At 39.0% G+C, this 22,050-nt stretch overlaps 1 protein-coding gene across 4 annotated transcripts in view; it reads left to right on the top strand.

The window, feature by feature from the left end:
* The window catches only part of TAFA2 (TAFA chemokine like family member 2), a 211,567-nt gene that overhangs the window by 101,667 nt on the left and 87,850 nt on the right, over positions 1–22,050 (top strand). The window contains exon 2 of one of the 4 annotated variants that reach the window (XR_013928678.1): positions 11,891–11,938. The exons of the other annotated variants lie outside the window; for them this stretch is intronic. The gene's annotated coding sequence lies outside the window, so the exon portion shown is untranslated. Of the gene's footprint in view, positions 1–11,890; positions 11,939–22,050 lie in introns of those variants that run through there. 4 annotated transcript variants of the gene reach the window in all.

Here is a 22,050-nt window from a genome sequence, read left to right as displayed (position 1 = left end):
CACAATCCATTTGCTGAATATGCAGTGTAATTCAATCTACAGTATTTCTTCTATTTAACTCTGCACTGTGACCTCTGTGAAAACCTGTAAATGGCTCTCCTGTGTCTATGGAGATTACTTTGTACTAGCCACCTTTACAGCACTGTGTATTGCTTTTGTACCCCAATTGTTTAAAATACCTCTCCCAAAATAACACTAGAAGAAAGAAACATCTGACAAATCCTTGCCCTAGAAAGGTTAGAAACCTATATTCATTCAATTTTCCTAGCACGCCTTATCTTGACTGGATTGTGCAAATGGTTCTTTCCGACTCCAGGGTGCCAGAGTGACAAAACAATATACCGAAACTTAATCTTTTTTTCTTATTATGAAACAGTTACAGCTATTGCACAGTTAAAGTTGAAGCTAGCTTCCATTACAAGCCTGATCTACAACTCCCATCAACCACTCGTCCCCAGAACAAGCTATTCCCTGTGAAATTTCGCGTCACATCTCATGCAGAGTTAAATGTTTCTATTGAAAACTAAGGAAAGAATACAGAAAAGGACTTTTAAAGTTCCAAAGCTGATTCTCTGCTGCCGTGAACTAGTTTTAGTCATCATAAACAATGAACGTGTCATACACTGTATGTGTATATATTATTAATGGGATTGCTAGCCCTGCCTATTGTCAGATTCCCTAATAAGTCCTGTCATAGGACCCCATTTTCAGTTTCTTATAGCTTTGATAAATGTTTACTGTCTTGGGATTTTATTTCAGCCCAATGGCTGTGTTTATGTGCAGAGGTGTGTATAAAATGTCAACCAGCTCAATGAAGTTAGTGAGAAGACAGACACTTGTGCAGCAGATCAGCCTGTAGTTTCTGTAAAATATTAAAATATGTGGTTTTAGCTTGTAAAATGAAATGTAAATGAGACAAAAGTAATGAAAAATGAGATCTCAAGAACCATTTAGAAGAGGGAGAAATGTACAGGGACGGTCAGGTTTGTGGGTAATGTCCTGGCAGAGAACAAGCATTGTATGCTACTTGGTGAAGCTGATTGCAGATTCCAAAAGGCCCAAATACATACCTGAAGGTAAACTAGCTTCCATAAATGTTCAAAATGTTTAAAACTTGTTAATAGTTTTATGTTTAATATCACAGTTGTATAGTATGATAGTAAGTTGCAGAAAGGTGTATTTGTTACTCCCTCTCTACCTGCAGCATGCATTGGCATTGTTAAACTACTTTTTTTTTTTCTATTGCTTGATCAAATTATTCTTTTAATTTGACTAGGAACCGGTTGTGTTCCAAAATGTAGCCAAATGTAAAAAAATGCTTTTTGAAATTCTTGCTCTTCTTTATCAAATAATTTTCTTTTGTAGAATAGGAGACTTACACCTTGAATTCAAAATTTTCAATATCCATGTTAATAAGCTTTACTTTTTTATAATTACAGAATCTAAATATAGAAGGGGTAGACAGATTTTAATATTTGTCAAATTTTAAAAAAATAGTTATAAAAAGTGTTAGAGCTATTCACTTGATCTTAGATGCCTTACAACATTTTTTGCTTCTTTTTGTAACTCATTAGAACAAGCCTGTTGGCTATTGTGAGGTGTTTCTTTCATGTGGGAGTTTCCCCACGTAACTGACAGTTTTGCCCTAGAATAACGCTCTTTTATTTCAGTAACATATATCTACAGAACAGGCTATAAGATGTGACAAACTGATGTTTTCTTCTGAAGCTCACAGTCTTCCCTTGGATTAGTTGCATGAGAACAGTAAAGCTCATTTTCAGTCCCGACTTAAACTCAGTAACAAAGAGCTTTTGCACTTAACCCTCTGTGCCACCTGCCTTCTCATGAACAACCTTTCCATGATGAACATATGAATAAAACTCAATTTCATTCTTTGAAATCTATTCCATGTTGAACTAGCAGAGCTCTCAACTTTTAGCTGTTCAAGAAATATCAAATATCGATCATCTTCACACTTCTAATACATTTAGTTATTTTGCGCTGAGGAAAGAAATAAATCATATGTTATATTGTAATACTGATGAAAACAAATAGTAGATGCTATGTCTCCCGTTGTTCTTGGAACTGATATGTCATGAAAATTATCCAAATAACAATAAATACACCAAATTGGGTCTTTTGTAGAACTCAATATACAGCTATACTGTGGAAGTCTAATTACTGTGATTGATAATAGCAGCCATTTATTGCACGTCTTAGGGCAGCTGTACAATGTGTAGTGCTTGAATTTTGGCCATATTAATTCTTAGAGCTCCCCACTGATTGCTTTGCACTGTTCTATTTAAAAATTGATGGTGTGAAAGCAGTCTTATCAGGGCTGAGGTAAAACCAGAGCTCGTAACTTTGTTTAGAACTATAAGGTGTAACAGACTGTGATCTTCTTGGGATGAGACCTCTGCCATATAAATGTCAAACTGTAGTTCCTTGCCTGGGAAATTAAGACACCTGACTTTTTCTCCATTAACTTTACTATTCATGTACATGCCAGTAAAGTGGTATGTTCTTAACAATGAGAGCACTTTTAAAATTATTATTATTCTTTACTTTTATTGAACTAATTTATATCTTAAAAAATGTTTTGCCGTGAAAAATTCTTGTTCCATTATGAAGTCTAACTGTGAGGATGTAGTAAAAGATATGTGGGAGTATGAATCTTGATTTCCTTAGTGCATTCAGAGATCAATGTGTCTTCCTCAAGATTTCAAAAGTTTGAATTAATTCAGTATTTTCTTTTATAAATTGTAATCTTTGTTAATTTACTGTCCTGTATTTTCATTGCTATTTGTAGCAGATAGTCCCAGTGAAGCTGGTAGGTGTCTGACAGTGAAATGCAAACATTCAACAAAAGGCTTGATTTTCTTGACAGCATCTTTAGATAATCTAAACATTTCCTTTCAGAACATGCATAACTTTAACAGTAGAGCCATGAAAGCCTCCTGGGCAAAGAATTAATTTGCAACATTGTAATAAAAAAGCAGTGTGTGTGTCAAGGGTATGCAGCTCTTTTGTTAACTGGGAAAATTTTACTGCAGTGTCTGTCTGCAGCAGTATACTCGCAGATCTGTTCTGCAGGAAAGGTGCAGTCCTCTCTTCAGAGTACAGATTTGAAGGATGTTTTTCAGACTCTCAAGGATGTGATGAAGAGGAATTTTAAAAATATCTTTCTAAAGCAGAACTCAGGGTCTTTGTTTATTTTTCACTAGATGGGGGACCTCCCATAGTCTTCAGTAAAGCGTTTTCTCTAAGGGAGGCTGAAGAAGAAGGGACTGATGTAGAGTCACTGACAAATGACATAAATACAGCTGGTTCCCTCTTTGGGCTGGGAGAACATCTAGTGACTTTCTAGTCTTGCCTTTTCAGTGAAAAACGGAACATTTCCCAGTGGGATCTGGGTCAAGATTTGTGTTTGTACTCATCTGAGGTTTTAGCTACTTCAATATTTAGACAAGATTATTTCAGTAGTGTTTTGGAAAGGAAAAATACAGGCAAGGCTGTCATTGGTTTTGGTATAGTGAAAGCTGTAATCATTGGTTTAGAGGATCCCAATGAATCTACACAGGAAAGCAGTTCAAAGGGTAAAGCATAAATTAAAGGAAATTGCTTTGCATGTAGCTTTTCTCCATATCGCTAAGCTAGAAACAACATGTGAATCGTCTTAATTCGAAGTGATTTTTAAGCGCCTGTATGCGTGGAATAGGAAGAATATAGACATATAGACATATAGATGCATATATATATATATACACGCATATATATATGTATATATAAATATAAATACCTTTAGTTAAGATAACAGGTTCAGTTTTGAAGAAGATGTTTGAGTTTGTAAATATGGAGTAATGGCATCTTAGTTCCTAATATGTAGGCATATAAACCATACTTTTTTCTATGAAGATATTTTGTGTGGCCTAAAATGTTTTTCATATATATCTAACAAAATATACTTTAAAATTCATTCATCCATCAGAGTTCAGCTACTCGGTGCCAGAGGAGATTGGCCCCCAAATGTGCTCCCAAAATAAGGAGGGGTCAGTTTAGCTACCCTTTACCTGTTTTCTCTCTTTTCCTCCATGCAAAAGAAGAAATATTAATGCTGACTGAGCATTTCCACATTTAGCAAATAAAAGCCAGCTTCTATTAGTCAGCTTCATCATGCTGTGCATAAGAATGTGATCAGAGTGGTGATTGCTGCTTGATCCATCTGCGTGTTGTGATTCACGCTAATGGAACATGCAGATGCTCTGATGAAGAAGAATGTAGTGCAAGGAATTCATTTAAAAGATACCATCCAAAAGTTTCCTGTTGTTTTTGTCCTTGAATATTTTTGTTTGACTCAAATAGTGACAACATAAAGTCAGCTCCCTAGCTGGGATGAGTCAACTGACAGCAATATACCAAACCATAGTAGCGAATGAGACCACATTGTGCAAAGCCCCATCCAGTCCCCATCCAGCCTGGCCTTGAACACTTCCATGGATGGGGCATCCACAGCTTCCTGGGCAACCCGTTCCAGTGCCTCACCACTCTCATAATGAAGTATTTCTGCCTTATAGCTAATCTAAGTCTACCCTCTTTCAGTTTAAAGTCACTAACCCTTGTCCTGTCACTGCATGACCTTATGAAAAATCCCTCTCCAGTATTATCCTTTTAACAATTTATCCTAATACTTATCCTATCCTATCTATCTTAATGTCTTGTAGGAAATCCTAATAAATATCTCCTAAATATTCAAGGCAGTTATTTTATATATATACATACATATATATATGTATATATATAGAATATAATATAAATCTTGATTAACCCATTTGGGAATGCTGGTATGTCTCCAAGCAATATTAAAAGTTGTGCAACAAAACTGAAACATGCAGCTTCTGCAAACAGTTGTAGCAACACATGTGCAAAACAGCTGTGCTTGCTGGAGAGTCCTGGTGTGAGAGGGAGAAAGGCTACCCTGCTGCAAGGTAGTGCACGAGGTGCCCTAGCTGCTCTTTCCATGGTCCTGCAGAGCGTTTTGCTTTTGACATGACCCAAAGAACTGGAAAGGAACAAGCTGGAAGCTGGAAAGCCTGTTATCTAATTCTGAGCTCCTTGCATGACCACCCCTGCCAGCAGCACACAAGTGACTGCTGTTACAGCTGAGGTCTGAAAATGCAAATTCTTTTAAATGTGAACTGTAATCATTAATTATATTGATAAATAAAAATGCCTTACTGTGTACTAGAATAAGGCCAATTTCTGTCACAGTCAATTTGATTTGACATTTTAATTCTGGAATTATTTTGCGATATTTTAATTTTTATTTCAGCTGTATTTTCTTTTTTTTTTTTTCTTAACTACTAATAATATTTTAAAATATTACACACAGAATAGAAACAAAACCAGGAACTTTATTTTTTTTTACAAGGCACACAAATTAGTGGAGGTTCCTTACCTTTATTTTATTTGATTGAATGATGGTAGTTCTTTGAGCTTATCAAAGCAGACAGTCTTTAACAAAGAAGTAGTGGGGTGGTGGAAAATTTGCACTGTGCAGAGGAATGGGGAATGCTTGGCAAGAGGCGTGTTCTTGATTGACCAGGACTACTGAAAATATGACATGTATTGGAAGAATCACAACCCAAAATAATTGTGGGTTTGAATTAAAAATGAAAAGCTCTTGTGTTTTGATTCAAAATGAAATACTTTGATTTTTAAATGGTTTAAACTTATAAAAAGATATTTTTGTAGATGCATTTTGAAGTGAAATAGTCTTTAAAAAGTTACAAATTGAAGCAGAAGTTTGTTTAAAACATTTTGATTTATTCAACATGAATTCACAAATGGGTTGGTTTTCTGCTTGGGGAATACACTGCTAAGAAGTTTTTCTGGGAAGTTTCATGGAGCTGTAGTTACGCTACAGCACATTTTTCATCCTGTGTACAGCACATATAGCTGTCACATTCCAAAGCTCATGGTAAGAATAGACTCAGTCTAAATAAAGTGATGAGATTTTTATAGCTGCCATTAATTTTTGTGAACTCTTTTTGCAGTTGGATGGCCAAATATTTCTTTCTGTATTGATACGTGCAGACAATTGTAATAAGGTGACCAGTACAGGATACTAAAGGATGTGTGAAAATGTGTTCTTCAATCTAGGTTGTGTTATCGCCTTGGTATTTACAACTCCCAAGTATTCTTAGGATGGGAAAATGGATTGTTTAGTGAAACAGCAACAGGATTTGGAGACTTTCACCTCTAGGGCATTGATTTATGTCCCAGGCTAGGCTGGCACTGTCTGAATGGAATTATCACCTGAGAGCTTTTGTTTGGTCTATGTGAAATGAAAGTCTTAAATTTGTAATGGACAGCTGTCCAAATCACAAAAATACCAACTCGTTTTGCTTTAATTGTGGTCTTTCAAGTTTCAATAAAGAGACAAAGATTAAGTAGACGTTAACACTTCCCTCATATCCCTGGTGAGTGATCTTCTCTGTTAAGGCACTTTGTCAGGATATATCCTTGACAGTCAGATACTGCCAAATACCTGTTTAATCAGTAATGAAAAAACCTTAAAGACTCAAAAAACCCACAACACTAACTCTAAAAAGCCATAGAAAAGGTTCAGGATGAGAATTTCTCCTGTATAGAAAACTCTTATTCCTCAAAGACTTGTGGGGCCAGCAATCAAACTCACAGTCACCTCAAATGGTTGATTATCATGTGTCTGATTTCAGTGAAGAAACAGTAAAAAGTTGCATGCATGAATCACATTTATATTTTTGTATTTGCTGCACTGCAGACTGATACAAAATAGAAGGTTCACTGGATAGAAGTAATTCATGCTGTAATATGGGGAAAGTTCTACTCCAGATTGGCCAAGCAGGATATTAAATACAAGAATATTACCTGGCCCACTGAAGAAGGGTTTGCATCTTGTACCAGCTAGTTCATAACTTACTGGAAAGAATATTAAAACTTTGTTCTGGATTTGCTGACTATGAATCCCCTTGGGGAGAGAGAAGTTGAATCTGACTGGAGCACTCTGTGAGAAAGAGTAATTACTGAGTAGCTGTAGAAAAGGCTGTTCCATGAGAGGCAATGAATGCAACTTACAACATGGGAAACTGAGCTTAGATAAGATTTTTTTTTTCTCCAGAAGGATGGTCAAACAGTGTGACATAGGTATGTAAGCAATGGGTGATTTCAAACTTCAGATGTTTCCAAACCAAAGGATAGTCATCTAGTGATCCCTAAAGCCCAGATGCTGCAAGAGTAGGAAGCACTCAGATTCCCAGAATATACAGCTTGAGGAAATCCAAAAGGGAATAGGCTATGTCTCCGTGGGGGCTACATAGGTTAGAACTTGTATCTGAGGGCTATGGAATGACAAAAGTGTCTTCCAGGGACAAGCATTAATCAGGAAGATTCTCTGAAATACATCAAGTAAGGGAGGAGGTTCCTTGACTTTGGGTTCCTAAAGCATCATCTAATAAAACCAGGAGACAATAGATAATTAAAGGCTAATAATTTTTTTTAAGGTGTCATGGCAGCTCTAGACCCTTCCTAATCCTTCCTGTTAAAGTACATGCCAACCTATGTACTTGTGGCCATGTAGCTGCACAGTCCCCTTCACTGTTTGCAGGATTAGTAAGAGTACCAGTGTGAGATCTTGTGGAAGAGGAAGGTGGATTTATTTTAAACACTGTTTTAATTCATATTCATTCTGTCACAGATTTCACTCATTCCTGCTCTCACCCCCACATACTCAATAGCATTGACATAGGTCTGTTGAAGTGGTTTGGCCAACGTGACCTGGTGTGACAGAAAGGACATGAGATGCTGGCTGCAGAATCCTCATCACAGCATCTGGGCCAAAACCAGTGTTTTGACCAGGCCTTTTATATCCTTCAGGATTCAGCAGTTACTATGGCATGACCTTTTGCATCAGAATTTTGCTTACTTCAATCTGTCATTAATTTTAGGCAAGTTTGCTGGATATTGTTTATGTTTCCTGATTTTAGGTATCTCAGAGTTGCAACCTATTGCCCAGCTGGGCCTGCAAGAAGAGGAGCATCTCATCTGATGTGCTGCGGTCTTGCTGTCCTCCTTCTCAAAGTGTAGAGTCTTGAATACTGAGTCATCTGTGCTGTGGTCTTACACAGAGCACAAGCCACCGTCTTGATGGAAACATCACATCCCTGAGTGTTTCATTGCTGTTACCTGTGTCCTTGGTTGTCAGTACAGGCCTTGCTTTCACCCCTGTTCTGCTGTTTCCTCTGATGCTTTCTCATGTATATTTGCATTCCACTTCATATTTGCATTCAATATAATGTTTCAGTTCAGGGCACATCAATTTTCTTGGGCAAGAAGGCAAAATAGAGGAAAGGGTAGGAAAATCGAAATTTTTAGAGGTCTGACTTTAAATTTTATATGTGCCTCTCATATGTGGGAAGGGATTATCACACTATGAACAATAATGGCATTTACTGAGCACAGGTCTGGGGCAAAAAGCTTAATGCTCTGCAAAGGGAATTGGTCATGAATTTGGGACATGACAGACTTCCAGTGGACATCAGTGACGTTTTGTTAGTAGAATGGGAACAGAATAGCAGTAATGTTTCACATTACAAACCGGAAAGGAGACCTTCTCCCTACACTTCAAAGATACTGGATTTTTTACAGTCTTTTCTCTAGTTGATTCATTTTACCAATTAAATCACATCGTGTAGATGCAACTACACGATATTTACATCACCATCTCTTTCTATTGTGTAGGCTACTAAGTTGATGATTGGTTCTTTGCAATTAAGTTGTTTATTACCTCATTTGGGTATTTTTTTCTTCATCTTTCTTTTTTTGCCAAGCCAATAAATCGCCTTATTTTTATGAAAGCCAGCTTTTAACATAGGCTGGTTTGTTGGTATCATTAAATGACTATTGCAGTTGTATGGAGTTATACAGTGTAGTTTCAACCTTTAGTGAGTAAAATTTACTACATTTGCAAAATTTTGCTACTGAAATCTGTTACTAGCTTCATCAGCTGGCACAGCAGTATACTAGAAAAAAAGAAACTAATTGTCTTGGAGTAGTGCAGTGATAAAGTATGTGGCATTGTCTTTTGGAGAAAACAAAGCTCGAAGGGAAATACACTATGGCTTGTGGTGCCCTTGGTTCTCTTTTCCTTTCTGGTTTCCTCCAGATTCAATGTTGAATGCTGAAGTGGTTGTTTATTTAAAAATGCCTTGAGGATCTTTTTAACTGTACAGCTTTTATAGATCTAAATGGATTTTCCCCTGCAGATTTCCTCTTCCATAGGAGTTTCCCCCTCTCCCTCCCTCCCTGCTGAAAAACCTCTTTTTAGAGGCAATGCAGGAGCTGGCAGGGCCAAGTGGGGCTAGCGAAAATGATTGCTGCAGCAACAAAATAAACTTGGCCAGGCAGCTGGGGCTCCTGTAAATTGTATTTCAGAGGCAGTAGGATTGGGTGAGTTTCCCAGGGCACTGGTTTGCACAGGCGAGGGGCAGCTCCTTGGGCTCAGTGCTGCTGCTGCTGCCGCTGCCGCCGCTCAAATACATTTGCCTCCTTACGGGGCTGTGTCCAGGCTGACACTGTCAGCCCACGGCCTGGGCTGCACTGGGACATGCTGGGAGGGAGTAGGGGGGTAAGGGAAGGGGCAGAGCTGTGATCCTGTGGCTCGATTAAAGCAGGAGGGGTGCACTGCTTAGCTGCTGCTTGCTGAGCAGAGGCAAGCTGCTCTGAGTGTGCGTGTGAGGGGCTGGTTAAGAAGAACTGTCACTAGGAAAACTCCAGCCATGCTTCTGGCTACATGGCCTGCATAGAGCATGAGCAGGGCCAGCCCTTGCCTGTTTGCAAAATAGGTGCTTCTCGTACTGAGCTTACTGATAAAAGACCTTAATCTCCTCCTGGAGTTGTTGTCAGAGCATTTCCTGATTACACAGAGGTACCTTAGAATAACTGTTAATCATGTTCTGCTCTCAGGACAGGCTCTGTGCTGCTCTTGTCAGATTAAGGGGTAACATGATGATTGCTTTCTCCCTGAGCTACTCATTGGACTCTGCTTATTGAGACTGCCATTGCCACTTCATTTGATAGCTTTAAGCAAGCCTTTGAGTCGCAGCCAGCAGGTGCAGGGACGTCGGTTGGGGCTGGTTCTGCGGGTGCTGCTGCTGCAGCTACAGCAGGGCCAGTGCCAGCCCGACAGGCACAGTGGCTGCTCCTGCTGCTCTGACCCTGCTGAAAATGAGTGATTTTGTTGGGCAGACAGCTACTGCGGGAGGTTCAGTTACTCCTCTTGGTGGTGTTCTCCGTTATCCCTTTTAGCAAGGTGTTTAGATCCATATTAATGTAATGAGGAGAAATGCGCGGTGCTGCCCCTGGGAAGGAGACACCCCTGCAGCAGCCCAGGCTGGGAGCTGCTCTCCGGGGCCCTGGTGGGCAGCTGGGCATGGGGCAGCCCTGCGCCCTGGCAGCAAGCATGGCCAGCAGCCTCCTGGGCTGCACAAACAGTAGGTTGAGGGAAGGGATCATTCTCCCTTATTCAGCACTTATTAGACTTTGTCTCACTGAGTCCAGTTTTGGGCCCCCCAAAGAGTGACCCAAACTGGAGTGTGTTCAGCAGAGGGCCCCCACGATGGTCAAGGCTTGAGCATTTGCCCTGTGAGGAGTGTCTGAGGGACCAGTGCTTATTCACTGCCTAGTGAAAAGGTAGCTGTTGGGGGACCTAACGACAGCTTACAGGGAGCCCTGTGGAGGTTGAGAAGATGGCACCAGGCTCTTTGGGAAACTGAGATGTAACAGGCATAAGCTGAATGTAAGGCAAACAGTTGGACTTGGTGATCTCAAAGGTCTTTTCCAACCTAAATGATTCTATGATTCTATGAAAATATTTCTTCCACCATAAGGCTGCCCAGAGCAGGTGTGCTGTCTGTCCTTGGGGGTGGGTAAAGCCCTGAGCAACCTGGTCTGAGCTCAGAGCTTTGAGCTTTGAGCAGGGGGCTGCAGCAGAGACCTCGTCCTTCCTGATGTCCCTTCCAGCCTTGCTTGACTAAAATAACCTTTCTTTTGCTGATGGAAAGGGAAGTGGGCGAAGGAGGATGAAGAGAGAAGCTGTGCTTGCATATCCCATTTTTTTGCCTAGGCCACAAGATACGGCTTTGACACAGTATTGCCGTTGCCTGTGGCTTGCACTATTCTACTAGTCTGCCAGACTGATGCATTTCTGAGGGATTAACCCTGTGGCTGGTTTTGTGGAAGTCTATTTCTCAGAGGATTATTGACAATCTAGAGGAAGCCAGGCACTAATGGACTAATACAACATGACATGATTTTTTTACTTGTATCCTGCACCAGTGTTGCAACCCTCAGGTCAAGCAGCGTTTCCAAGAGAGGCCAGCTGTTGTCATGCCTGGGACTGACTGTTTCTGTGGGTTTGCCACAAAGAGGGTGGTGGTTTTTCTGTGCAAGAATTTGCCTCCAAGTCAGACTATGCTTTTGTTCTGTTATTTAATTACCTGACTGTGCTGTATTCTATTCATTATGTGAAACATTTTTGTTCTCCAATACGTTCTTTCGCATGCCTGTGGCTCAAAACCATATCTTTTACCTGATCCAATACTTAGCAGTTCCTTTAATGCTTATGGGTCATGGGACATTAGGCACCAAATAAGGGTTGTCTCTAATAGTGCAGAATGAATGGTCCCCCTGCTGCAAGGCCTCGCTTATCACTGTCATAAAAGAAGCAAAACAATATAGCACGGTGGGCACTGGCTTTTGCTGCTCAATGAAATCAGCAAGGCACTTCAAGAGGTCCTTGCTGCTGTGTCACAGGTGTTACAGACTATGTGATGAACTGCAGCTCTTTTTGCAGGGATATGTGAGTACATGGCTTTGGCACCTGTATCCTTGTGAAGCTTCAGCTGCTACCGCTAAAGGCTGGGATGAAAACACAAGAGGCTAGAAAAGGAGGTGGCTTTATTTTTTATTATATAAAATCTCTCTGCTCAGAAGCCTTTTGATTTTGATGAAAGAAGAGCTCATCACATGTAGATCACTGTCCTGAAATTCAGAAAACAAAGTAATAGGTTAGATTTATTTTGGGGGCTTTTAATTTAGTAATGTTTTTCAACCATCCTAGGAAACAGGTTATGCTATCACTTGGATTTGCACTAGAGGATACAGAGTTTATTTGCTCACGTTCCAAATGTCTAGCCTGTAGATAACTCTCTTTAATTTTAATAATCTATATACAGAGCAGAGGAAAAAGACAAAGTTAAAATTGTAAGCTTGCATCTCAGTCTCCATTGGACCTTGTGTAGACACTGATGCAATTTTTCAGTGATAGTTGACCACATTAGCTCATAAACAAGCAGAAGTATCTAGTTATGAACTGTACTAGTGTTTCCTTCAAATTGCTTTCATACTGGTTTTGAAATCAACTTCACTTGAAAAAGGTTTTATCAATACACATGATGTTAAATGCGAGTGGCACTGCACACAACATTTTCCCTTTAATTTAGATTAATTTTATTTGTATGAAAGGTTGCCTTATTTCATAGTTATCTATGTAGTTGAATTTTTAATCTCTCCCATCAATTAAAGACAAACTAGTTTGTTCCTTTATTTTGAGAAAACCTGTGGTTCATTATATAAAACAGCAATAAGATACCTGTATCTCAGCAAAAATTCTATTTTTATAAAAATTAAATTTCAGCAGTGAAAAGGTTTGTTGGAATCGCCACTTGCTTAGAAAGATGTTCTGCTGTTACTTACTGTGCTTTTGTATACACACATTCACAAACACACATGGCGCAGTTCTCCAACGCACTAGTGTTACCTGTTAAGCTTTCACCAAACATGGGATGTGAAGTGTTAATAAAGAATGAATCTTTTACTGTTTCTTAGTATTTAAGTATAGAGCTCACTGCCTTTAGTTTTAGAGGTAAGATTTGAAAATGTTGAACTCTTTGAACATCACCTTATCTTGAGAAATTATGCAATTAGAATATAAGAATTCATATTGTGTTCTAATACACAGCAAGAAATACCAAGAGTTGCTTAAGTGCTATACACATCAAAATAAGAATTAAGTATCAGACAGACAATGATACTGCAATATGAAACTCAGTTATGACTGTACTCTGGCCTATAGATTGTACATGTGATAGAAAAAATAGTATTTGCAGTTTAATCAGAAAAATAAAGATGTCACTTGAATTAAAACAAAGATTTTAGAACAAGCAAACTGAAAAGATCACATAAGACTTACATATCAAAACATTATAAATAATGTACAAGATAGAGTAGATCAGAGTAATTTTCGATGAAACCATTTTTACTTGGAAAACATTGGTGGGACTGAACTTCAAACTGCTTGTGGGAGATAGCTTTTTGATTAGTTTCCTGGTTTAAAATGCTTTAGGAAAAGTTGCAAAATTTGCCATTTTACAAATGAAGATTTTAGTCTTAACTGAAAAAAATGTATTTGTTTTATAGTAATATCAGCAATGGAATGAGAATTAAAAAAAATAAATATTTTGACTTGCCAAAGTATGCTTTCTGTTGGCATTTTCAAGTTGCAAAATATTTGAAATTTTGACCTTTATTTTCCTGTCTATGAGACAGGAAAGCTGTGGAAATTATAAATATTTTTGTGTGGTAGGAAATTAGTTCCGCACTGAGTTCTGTTACAGTACATGAAAAGAGAGAGCATGCAGCTACCCTAAGGAGTCCAGTGAATACACAAATGCGAGTGGAGCTTGAGGCATATGTGGCCAAGAGAGGAGATGGCCTTCCCAAACTGCTTGACCTTTCCTGTTTTAATATGCCTAGGTATCTCTTGAGCAAACATGAGAATAGGCAAATGATGATGGGAAACAACCAAGGGGAAAAAAAAGTTTTGAGTGTCAGGGGCTCCAAAATGGATTGAGCAGGCTCAGGAATAAGGCATAGAGCAGAGCATGTCTGAGAGAGCCTGTCATTTTTGGAAGACATCTGGTGGTGGTTTGCTCAGAAAGGTTAGCTGATGAAGGATCCTTGCCATTATTTTCATCCTCCTGGTGGTGCTGATGGCCAGCATACCAGATCCAGGAGGATGAGGTAGTGTAATGAGTTTGTGGGGCCTCAGAGGGAACATAAGTGGAGACCTATGCATCCAGAGTGTCAGCAAGAGGATCTGGAGAAGCTGCAAAAGGGAGAGTGACCTGGAGCTCTTGGGGTACACGTGTGCTAGGGTCTTCCTTTTGCCAGTGAAGGCACATGAATCAGGAATCTATGAACTGCTCCACAAACAGCATGTCTGTGCCCACTGCCTTTGGAGGATTTGCCAGATGTTCTCGTGGCATGCCATCGCCATGGGAACGGGTCTGAGCAGAGACTGGCCCTCCTAGGGAATTACTCTGCCTGTGAAGGGGAAAACAAATTAGGAACTTGGGATAAATCAGTGTTGTTTGGGAGATAGGAAGGGACAAATAGAAATGTAGAAAGTCAGGTATCTCCCAGTCGGGTAAGCTAGAAGATATGCCAGGAGACAAATGTATTGTAGTATAGAGAAAGTAAAGGACATAAAGAAGGTGGGGACACTGTAGCAGGGAAGGGATGAGAAATACAAGTATTACTGCCATGGCAGAACTCCCTAGACCTACTCAGTTAAGTACAGAATAATAGAAAATAAGAATCAAAAGAAGTCTGCTAATCCAAACCCCTGCTTCACCTAACCATGCATACTTAAATAATTTATGCTACTGTATTTCTGGTATGATTTCATGAGAAGCATTCAGCATCATTTTAACAAGTACTGTATTGCCTCAAGGGTCTTTCTCTTTGGAGAGGCACAGAGTAACTACCTTCAGACATTGGGTTTTGCTTGTCTTGCAACAGCCTCCAAAATTATCTCTCCAAGTGAAAGTGAAATTGAAACAAACAGATATCAAATTAATTAACTAAAAATCTTGAGAAAGAATACTTGCTCAATATAATACCTAGAGAATTTAAGCTGTGATCTGAGTGAATAACTGAGAGAGCAAAGAGGATTATCATACCACAACAGAAGTGTAACTGCATGAAGAGTCTGGAGTGAATTCTGCTTAGGCAGAGTATCTCTGTTTGTTGCAAGAAAAGAACTTTCTCTACTTTCTGCTTTTTATTTTATTTTGAGTATTTCTGCTTTTTAGATTTGATCTTCATCAAATTAAATAATATTGCCTTTACAAAGAAATAGGAAATAGTACCAAGTTGCAGTGTTTAATATGCCAGAGAGATGGATCAATGGCTATTGCAATTTCCAGATTAATTTGCATTCTTCTGCTGACTTAGTCTTTGGAGGAAGGGCAGATTTGCCCTTGATTACTAGGAGGTGAACAATTCACAGTGAATAATTTATTTGACAAATAACTTATGACTTAGAATAATTTATTTCCCTAAATAAATTCATTGTATGTTGTACAGGGCTTTTAGGTGAATAATTTTCATTCTATAGATTATTCATAATTGGTTATACAATTTCCATATTTACATAAATTTGTATATTGAAAACAAGATAACAGATCAAGTTATCTCAGTCTCTTTACCCTGCTACCGAATGCCCTGCTATGGTAAAGATTTAGCAAAACTGGAAAGCTGTAAGAATCAATAGAAATTCTACAATTTGGGGCCAAATGACACAGTTTTCATTTACTACTTGCTATTACAAGTATGTACATTTGCTAGCAGACATTACTTTCAACTTGTATCTGGTCAGCATGGACAAATGGTTATTGCAAATATGGAGCTATCTGTGTGATATATTTTCTGTTTATCCATAGATGGCTTAAGTACAATGTTTACTGCTGGTATTGAACAGCTTTGCCAGTAGTTTTGGCAGCTGCTTGTAGTGGCTGAAGCAGCAGTAGAGTGATGGAGAGCAAAGACAGCTTGTGGAAGAGGAGCACAGAGAACAACTGTATCTGCAAGCCTGTGTCTTAGATCAGTTTTATTCAAGACAAAATACATGGCTGGAGGCAAGCATGGACTAGTGGGTGACAATAATGGTCTAGATCTGGTATGATTAGTAGTGGCTTCCAAATTTGAGGGTAACAAAGTACTTCTTCAAGATTTATGGAGCTCAACATGAAGCCATATACCACTATGAGAGCTCTTAAACTATTTGGTAATATGTAGTAATACTGTCCAGAATTGCTACCATTCATAGTACTGTATAGGTAGTAGTTAAAGTATAGGTAGATAGACTGTATAAGCTCCTGGGATGAATATATATATATATTGATAGACAACCCAGTACTCAGGCACTGGCTCAGGCATTTGTAGATTTGAGAATGTGGGATTGCAGATTTATGGTAGCTGCTGATAAAATCGATTTTTCTCTTTACTTCTGTCCCAGACACTTGAGTTTGTTAACAGAAAGAAATAATTTTCCATTGAGCTGCAACGTCCACTGATCACAGTAAAAGACTGAGTGGTCTGATTTTATTTTATTTTTTTTTTAAAGGATTCAGTTCTTTGTTTGGTGGACATTAAAGTGGTGTGATTATTGCTGCTGTCCTGGGAGGCTCAGTTGACCTTTCACTATCCTAACTGAGAGGCTCTCTTGTTACACAATTGGATTGAGGAAAAGAGTTGTTTAACTGTTACCTGCATCCTGAGCAACGGTGCATTTGGGAGACTGTAAGGCAAATGGTGCTATTTCTTGACAAAGACAGGGTTTGCTGAACAATAGTTCCTGGAATTATGGCTGTCTGATGTATGCTACAAAATATCTGGCAGTGCAGAGAAAGCCTTTACTGCAATTTGAGAAATAATATTTGGAGACTTTCCAAGATTTACAAGTGGCCAGTGAGATACTGGTGCAAAATTGCAATCCCTAGGGATATCTCATCAGAGATATTTTGTATTCATATTTTGAGAAAAAGAGATAACTTTAAAAAATCAGTAAAATTCCTTACATTTATAGTTCAGATTATTGAAAATTTCAGGGATTAGTTAATGAGTTCTTCATGGACTGTATCATAAATTTGTAACATGTGCATAGATGAGGTTGTCATACATAGTCACTAGATGCCATTCACTGATGTCACCCAAATATGACTGCAGTGTGCTGCAAAGCTGAATCTTAATATTCTTTACTTTATTGACTATTGCTTGTATTCCCAATGTTAATACAGACAAGACTAGATCGTATATAAAATGGACTCTGCAGGCTGCTCTGGAGAAACAGAAGGTCCAAAAATGTTTTTAGGTTGAATGGTTGCTGACGCTGGTGGGGTGTTGCTACAGGGGGTCTGCACAGGTTACTGATTATATTTTGGAAAGTTCCCTGCATTCAGCAGTACAGGACCTGAAAGCAGTGCTGACACAAAGCAGAAGATTGAACTGTAGTCATACAGTTTCCTTTGATTAATGACCACACTTTCTGAATTTTCATTGTTGCTTTACCTCTTTTATTTCCTCATCACTGAGACTCCTTTCTCCCCATCCTCACCTTTCTGTGCTTCAGTGTTGTCTAGCCTTGTTTCTTTGGGAATCTGAGGAGTTCACCTTTTTTCACTCCTTTTCGGTTTTTCTCTTTCTTCTCCTAAAACTGGCCAGATACTGGGAGTTTAGGCATTGAGAGAATGTCCTCAGCTTTCAGGTGTCCCTCCTGCTTTCCCTGTGACAGAAGTGCATAAGGGAACACTGCGCACTGTCCAGTGATTTCAAGGCTTTTTCAGAATGTCAGTAATTTTTTTCTATCCATCTTCCCCAGAAATATCTGATCACATTAAGGGAAAATGTCCCAAAGAATCAATTCTCCTCCCCTGAAGATGTTTCTTTTCTGAAGAAGCAACCAGTGATGCTACAGGGAAAGTTACTCATGAGTCTGAGAGACAGCTGTACTTTTGTTCCTGTTTAGTTGTGGTATCAACTTGAATTGACCGAATGTGCTTGGATTGGCAGCTGGACTCGATGATCCCTATGGGTCCCTTCCAACTTGAAACATTCTAGGATTCTGTATCTCTGGAGTTCTGGCTTAGCTTTGCTGCAGTTCCTGTGGAAAGCAAGAGAATGAGCAAGGAAGCAAGTCTGCTTTCTGTTTTGTTCCATGTCACTAAAATTATCCCCCCCCCCCCCTTTTTTTTTTGTTAGTATATAGTCTCAGTTTTCTCTCTCTACACCCTTTTGAACCTTGTTGGTGTGAGTTACTGCTTTTTTACTTTTTCCCCCTGAACTAAAGTACCCTGAGGTGCATGGTTTGTTTTCTTATTAAGAAAAATGAGCAGTTAAGGTCACAGGTGGTTTGAGGGGAACAGGTGAATAATTGCACTTGAAAGTCTGCCAGTGTTTTATATTTTGGACAATGTGTGGCTAATCCCTGTGGTCTCAAAGCAAAGAAGGCACATCTCTAGGAAAGCAAAGGGAAGCTTGGATGCTGATGTCATTAACCAGAACAGTTCTTCCAGCTTCCCTGCGTAGTTGGAGAAAGTATCCGTTCTGGACTGCGAGACAAGGTTAATTTACACTGTAGTGATTTAAGCACTTATAGAATAATTTCTATGACTAAAAATCCTGAATTTACTGTGAAGGAACTGTCTTGCAGCAGCTGCTGAAGTTAGATATTTGCCTCGTTACAAAGAGCACGAGAGCAAGCTGACTCAGCTCAATTTGTTTATTGATTAGGACTACAGTCTGTGACCAAACAGACATAAAGTTGTACTACCAATTCATCTTTCCTTTGTGATGCCTCAGTGACTGAAACAGAGAATTCTCTGCATCCAGTTTTACAAATCATATTTATATCTTGTTTATAAAATGTAGCACTACAGTTTCCAGCCTTCTTCAGCTGCTTATTTTAAAAGTGAAAGCACAAAGTATTACGTTCACAGACCATCCATGTTTGGTATCTGTTTGGCAATCTTGAAAGGGTAAATATGAAAGCACAATATGTATAAATCATCTGGCTAGTACAAAATGAAAAACTAGCCAGATTTTTAAAACTCTCGACAAATAATGGTCATAGAAAGTTCAACTAAATTTCTTGATATGAATCCTTTAATGCTGTGGGGTTCATGTTCATAATGTGCCATCATAGTCTTATAAATATTTGAATTGTATTGAATTAAAATAAGGTTAGCAGAGAACAGCCTGAAGGACTAGTGAACATTTAAGTCATAGGAGCTAACATTGACCTGTGATTTTTTTTAGCAGATTATTAGTGGTAAATTTTCTTGCATTTCAGACACAATTTGTTCCTCAGGTTTACGCCACCTCAGTTCGAACAAGAAGAAAGAAAAAGTGTGTCACTGCTTTGAGAAACTGAAATGTTAAGATAGTAAGGTAGTAAGTGTTCTTTTGGGTGGGTGGTGAAGGAGTGATTCTCATTATGGAGAGTTAGTTTGGAAACTGGCAAGTTAGCACCTTGGTAAGGCAACATTATGAACATGTAATGCAAGAAGTGGGCATGACAGTGGGGGACAGGGAAGAGAGAGACCTATCACGGATATGTTTTCCAGGATTAGCAAATAGCCAAGTAACGACTGAACCAATAGTTCATAACAGATTTCCTCTATAGCATGATTGCTATTTTTAGCTGATAGCAGGAATGTTAGAACTTGGACAGACTACTAACTCCTAATGTAGCAGCATCCACCATGCATGAAGAGCCGGGGTTATAATGGTATGAGTCCAGAGGGGAATAATTGCTGGCAGTGACTCTTTCCTTGAGCTCCTATGCTGTACGCATATGCCATTCTTTTACATTTCTAGCATCCTCTTGGATTCTCATGTGATGAAGGTGGCTTGATTTCGTAGTGATACCTTTTGACTGTTTAGATTCCTGTTGGTATTGGAGTACTGCCACCTTCTGCTGACTTGACATTTTCTCCAGTAAACTGTAGCTTGCAGCAATAGCCTGGGAAAAAATTCTTATATGTGTCCTCTTACATAGAGGCCAGTGCCATGAGCATTGCTGGTTTTAGAAGCTAGCTAAAGCTAAAGCATGTAAGCTGTTCTGCATTCTTTGGTCTTGATCTGGTACTTCTAGATGTCCTGGGATTTGACCATGCCATGCCTTTGTCTTTGGTAAAGTTTAAAAAGTCTTCTCAACTATGATATATCATCTTACTAATAAATGACTTATAAATAATGATATTGTGTATGGACTGTGGTCATTTCAATATGTAGAAAGTGAAAGCATTGAGAATTTGCACCCACTGTCATGTAAGCAAACCCCATGTTTTGGCTTTTATTAAATCACTGCTTGGCCTGGTTCAAAAAGAAATAATTTTTGTTAAGTATTTTTTTGAAGTTCTTAATTGAACAGGACCCCTTATGTACTTAAGTTAAGCTTCTTGCCAAGTGAAGACCAGAGGGCTTTCAAGGAGGCCCCTGGAGCACTTCCAGAGCAAATACTATTGTGAATATTTCTTTACTCTTGGATTCATAATGTAGCTTCTACTTCCCTTGAATATTCCAAGACAGCTTTACTTCCAAATATTCACAAAAAAAAAAAGAAAAAAATGGAAGGGGGTGTAATACTATTGAACTGAATTGCTAGGGTACAAAAAGACCTATAAGTAATTTTTGTCATATCCAGTCAGCTCAGCTATTGGCCAGTGTGATTCAGCCCTTTACTTCCAAGTAGTTCTATTATTTGGCCATCATAAGAAAAAAGCCCAGAAAATGTCTAACAGACATAAGATTTCTAACTAGGAATTGGAAAAGATAAACTAAAAATTATTTATCTTATTAGCACATAATGAAATTAGACAGGGTTATTTGATCCTGTATTTTGAATTGTTTAAATGTCATAATGCCAAAATGCATAAAACTGTGCCAGAAGATCATTCTGAGGCAGCAAAGTAAGCAAGAAGAAAACAGACATGAAAATGATCATTAAAAAATATTTAATCAGCTGTGGTGGGTTGACCTTGGCTGGATGCCAGGTGCCCACCAAGCTGCCCTATCATTTCCCTCAGCAGAACAGGGTGGCAGAAAAGAAGGTGGAAAAATGATTGTGGGTCAAGATAAAGGCAGTTAAATGAAGCAATAGCAAAAGGCACGTGTGTAGAAGGAAACCAAAAGATGTTATTCACTACTTCCCATTAGCAGGTGATGCTCAGCCACTTCCCAGGAAGCAGGGCTTCAGTATGCATAGCAGTTGTCCAGAAAATAAATGTCACAAACAAGGAATGCCCCAACCCCCACCCCCCACCGCCTTTTTCCTTCTTTCTCTTAGCTTTTGTATCTGAGCAGACATCACATGGTATGGAACACCCCACTGGTCACTTTGGCTCAGCTGCCCTGGCTGTGTCCCCTCCCAAGACCTTGCCCCCCCCCAGCCTGCTGGTGAGGGGGGATGTTGCAGAGACATCCCTGATGCTGTGCGAGCGCTGCTCAGCAGCAGCCAAAGCACTGGGGTGTTGTCAACACCTTCTAGCCACCAATGCAAGCACAGCGCTGTGGGGGCTGCTTTGGGGCCCAGCCAGACCCAATACATCTAACTATGTAATTTTGTGAAAAATTCCTTTGGTCAAAAAATGAAATTCAAATTCACAAATAAATTTACTTTCACAAAAATCACAGAAGATTATTTCTCACTTGCATTCTGAAGAGAGGTTTCTAGGAAGATTGTTCATTGAAGCTAGTGAAAGATTAATCTGCAATGAGATAAGAGGGGAAGGTCTTCTCTTAGACTAATAAATGGTTAAATGGGGAAAAAATAGGAATAATAATTTTTTTTCAGTAGGGAAATATCAGTGGAGGAGTCCAGAAGCATCTGTACTAAGCCTGTCTGTTCAAGATGTTCATAAATGATCTGGAAAAAGAGGTGACTAGCAAGGTGACAAAGTGTGCTGATAGTAATCTATTCAGTGAAGTGAAAATGGAAATTAACTGAGGAGAATTGCAAAAGATTTCACAATACAGAGGGACTGTGTGATAAAGTGCCAGATGAGATTCAGTGTTGACAGTGATGCACACTGGGAGAAAAAGCTAACTTTACATACATAATGATGGGCTCTGAACGAGCTATTTCCACTCAAGGCAGAAATATTGGAATTA

Source organism: Falco punctatus (assembly GCF_963210335.1).
Source record: "Falco punctatus genome assembly, chromosome: 6".
Lineage (NCBI taxonomy): Eukaryota > Metazoa > Chordata > Aves > Falconiformes > Falconidae > Falco > Falco punctatus.
Note: the sequence above shows the minus strand (reverse complement) of the source record. Positions and strands in the feature narration are given on the sequence as shown.